Here is a 4,488-nt window from a genome sequence, read left to right on the forward strand (position 1 = left end):
CGGGCCGTGGCGCCTCCCAGGGCGTCTTCCTGACGCACCAAATGCCCTGATGTGCTTGCAGATTGGGAAATAGTGGTCTGTGGAGTGCCAAGTAACCAGTATGACTGAATCCTTTATGTTTCCTTGGAGTGGCAGCTGCTATCGGGAGGGTTCAGCTATCTTTTCCAAGCCTGGCATGAATTGGGGAAGTCAGACGGACTCGGGATCCTAACGGACAGAACCAGGCATAGAAGCAAAATCTACCTCCTCAACACCAGACCATTTCTGTTGGGAGTCAGACGAAGCGAAGTCTGGAAAACCACTGATGTCAACTGTGTGGTGTGAAAGGGGGTGACTGACTGTGGGCTAAATGGTGAGGATGAGGCCACCCTGACTCCCGGCTCCCGAGGCCGGCAGGACCTGGAACTAGCAGAGCATCAGGGGAAACTGACACATATGTCCAAGGGAGGCAGTGACCCTTGTGGGCGCTGAACCACAGACCAGTTCACCTCGAGTTAAAGCAAAGCAGAAGCAAGCGCGCCTGGGGGACTTGGTGGGCTGAGTGTCCCACTCTTGACTTTGCCTCAGGTCATGATCTCAGGGTCTTGGGATCGAGCCCCACATTGGGCTCCTTGTTCAGTAGGGAGCCTGCTTCCCCCTCTCCCTCTGCCCCTCCCCCTGTTCTCACTCTCTCCCTCTCTAAAATAAATAAATAAATAAAATCTTAAAAACAAAAAATAAAACAAAAAACAAAGTAGAAGCAGAGGCCAGAGGAGAATGACAACAACTTAGCTCCACCCCTTCCCCAAACACTAGTGGAGGCACACAAGCAGGGTTTCTGTTTCACTCTATAATCTGTACCCCTAGAGGCCCCAGGAATGACTGAAGCTCTCCGGGACAAGAAGCAGGGAGACAGGTCCTACGTAGCAGAGGCAGTAGTTTCCGTTCTCTGAGTCTGGACTTATTCTGCACCCCTTTCAAAAACAAAGCTATTATTTGCATTTGTCCGAACCCTCAGATCCGTTCCACTGGAATGGGGAATTCATGCCAGTTACAGCAACATGGAGTGAGAGGAAGCACTCTGATTGTTGGAAGACGTGGGAAGATGATGGGTTATTCTGGCTCCCCTGCCCCCCCCTCCTTTTTTAAAGACTTTATTTGAGAGAGAGACAGAGACAGCATAAGCAGGGCACAGGGAAAGGGACAAGCAGACTCCCAGCTGAGCAGGGAGCCCTATGCGGGGCTGGATCCCAGGACCCTGGGATCATGACCTGAGCTGAAGGCAGATGCTTAACCCACTGAGCCTCCCAGGCGCCCAGATTATTCCCCCTTTGAGGCAAGACTCCACTGTTCCTGACCCTGATGGCCCAGTGACAGGGGTGAGGACCTGTTGGGAAACGCACATGGTTTCTGACTTTCAGAATCACTTCAAACAGAACTTAGCAAACTCTCTGGGGAGTTCTAGGAAGCACAATGTTATTAGTATTAATGTGGATTTGTGGCCCTGCGTGGTGTGGGAGCAGCAGGAATGGAGCTAAACGTCTCCAGCGTTGATAGGCTGCAGACCAGGGCAAATTTCAGAACTCTAACTCGTGGCCCTACCTCGTGGCCTTCTCAGATCCCCTCTTGAATGCTTTCAACATGTTGAAATGAGCTAAAATGAAACACATTGCAACTTCTTCCTTGGCCCTGTGAAATACAAAACTATAGCTCCTACTTTCTAAAAGCTCAAGATTTCCCTGCTTCACTCCCCCCACGCCCATTAGATGATATTAGAGCTGGAACATGATCTTGGGCAAAATTAGATTAAAGGTCAGTCTTTCTGAAACCCAGTGGTGTTTCTGATACCTCGGTCTGAAGATCATATTGCAGTCTGAGCCAATTTTTTAATGATGAATCCTCTTTCAAATATCAAGATGTCTAAAAACATGTGCCTGAACATAGAACATGGATCCTTGAACTTGGTATCTATTGGTGACAATGATTATTATTTTCCTTCCGATGTTCTAATTCAAAATACTTTTGCTATTACATCTCATCTTTTTTTGTTTGTTTGCTACTTTCTCCCCAAAGATTGATTTTTTTTTTTTTTTGGTAACACATAACTTTGTATCAAAGGGGAAATCATTTTCCCTTGAAAGCAAGTTGAGGTTAAAAAAGTCGAGGTTAAAAATAGAAAGGAATGAGAATTTTAGAAAAACAAATAATTAAACCTTACCCCCTTTAGACAAATTTTCCCCTGGAATAAAAGATTTTGCATGAACAGAAACACAGAATCTGTTGCTAGCTCACCAGATAATTTATCTAATTCATTATGCATCCTAAAATTCAAACAGAGCTTTAAGCACGCACGCGTACACACACACACACACACACACACACACACACAATGATTGATTAGCCCACCTTGGCCTTAGAAAAGGCACTTTAAATTACATTTAACTATTTTATTTTTTTACCCATAAAGCAGAGTTGGCCATACTCGTGACATGTCTAAGAAACAATGCTGTTTCTGAAGTTACCTATCAGAATGGAGCTCGCTCTTTTTTTTTTTTTTTTAAGATTTTTTTTATTTATTTGACAGAGAAAATCACAAGTAGATGGAGAGGCAGGCAGAGAGAGAGAGAGAGGGAAGCAGGCTCCCTGCTGAGTAGAGAGCCCGATGCGGGACTCGATCTCAGGACCCTGAGATCATGACCTGAGCCGAAGGCAGCGGCTTAACCCACTGAGCCCCCCAGGCGCCCATGGAGCTTGCTCTCTTTAATGCTGGCTGGGGTTGGTGAATCTCCCAGTCAGCTCCAGTAGTCTGTATCCACCTTCAATTGCCGGATGGCTATAGGATAGAGAGGCAGAAGAGAGAAAAGGCAAATGAAAAGTTCTATCATAAATACCTGAAATTTTAAAGGTTTTTGAAAAGAGGTCATAAAAAGCTAATTGAATGAACGCTCATCCTGATCGGAAATGCGCAAGGGAAAGATCATGTCCATTTAAAGAGAAGTTATTGGGGCACCTGGGTGGCTCAGTGGGTTAAGCCTCTGCCTTCGGCTCAGGTCATGGTCTCGGGGTCCTGGGATCGAGTCCCACATCGGGCTCTCTGCTCAGCAGGGAGCCTGCTTCCCTCTCTCTCTCTCTGCCTGCCTCTCTGACTACTTGTGATTTCTCTCTGTCAAATAAATAAATAAAATCTTTAAAAAAAATAAAAAATAAAGAGAAGTTATTACCAAAAGTGCAGGTGTTTGTCTTTGATGACTTCCATGTCCTAGAGTGGCTGGATCAGGACCACATTCATGGCAAAGGTCAAAGCTTCAAGGGAATGAGCTGGGAGGAGATTTACAGCATCTAATCCTCCAAGCCTGTTTACCTGCCTGCCTGCCTACTTAATGTGCAGAATTTATTTATGGTATTCCCTACAGCTCATTTTGTATTTGATTCCCGTAGGGGGTATGTTCAAGTGGGAATATTTTTTTTGTTTTGTTTTTTGTTTGTTTTTTTAATATGCACAGATATACACACACACACACACACATATACACAAACACACACAGGACACTTGGCCAGGAATTTACGTCGTATCTAGTTTTAGACACCATCTCATCAACTTGTGGGTAAATGAAAGGCAGTTGGAAAGAGCGACAAGATAACACTGGCTATTTTGATACATGCTCCTGTTTCTTTTCTGAATTAATTTTCTGCTGTGTTACATTGCTGTTAAATCACCTTCAAATCCCCTCAACACCCCTGAAAAATGGGTCAATGTCTTTGATTTCATTCCTCTCTTAATCACCATCAACCTCTAACGTATTTGCTGGGTGAGTGAATAAATAAATGGATGAATCCAGAAGTCCAGAAAACATTGCTTAATTACTGAGGCATAATATTATTATTCATAAAAATAGTGAAATCTTAACTATTTATTATTACTTTGTATCAGGTGTTTTACCTCATTACTCTATAGATTCTACTGGATCTCTTTGCTTTTAAGTATGCTTTGAAGGACATTTTTCTTAACTTCATTATATAGTAGACTTAATAAGAGAGTAAACTCATAGGAAAAGTCAATCTTGTTTTTGTACTAAATGGGAATAATTCCACTGTTAGTCATAGATTACATTGTATAGTGATACAATAAAAAATTACTACTGGAGAGTCATTTTTCTGTTATTATTAATATACCCTTAAGTCTATTATGGCATAATCAGATATCTTTCCCACAACCTCTCTTCCTTAATTTCTCCATACATTTAAAAAAAAAAAAAACTCATCAATGTAGAACCATTCAAGTTTTTTTCTACAAATAACCAGATTTCTTAGGAGATAACCCTTTTCTGTATGCCAGCATTGTCCAATAGAAACGTGATGTGAACTACACATATCATTTAAATTTTCTTATAACCACATTTTTTTAAAAGAATAAGGAAACTGGTGAAATTAATTTTTGTATTATACTTCCTTTAAACCAATAGACCCCTAATATTATCATTTCAATATGTAATCAATATTATTAACAAG

This window comes from Neovison vison, chromosome 2 (assembly GCF_020171115.1).
Source record: "Neovison vison isolate M4711 chromosome 2, ASM_NN_V1, whole genome shotgun sequence".
Classification (NCBI taxonomy): Eukaryota; Metazoa; Chordata; class Mammalia; order Carnivora; family Mustelidae; genus Neogale; species Neogale vison.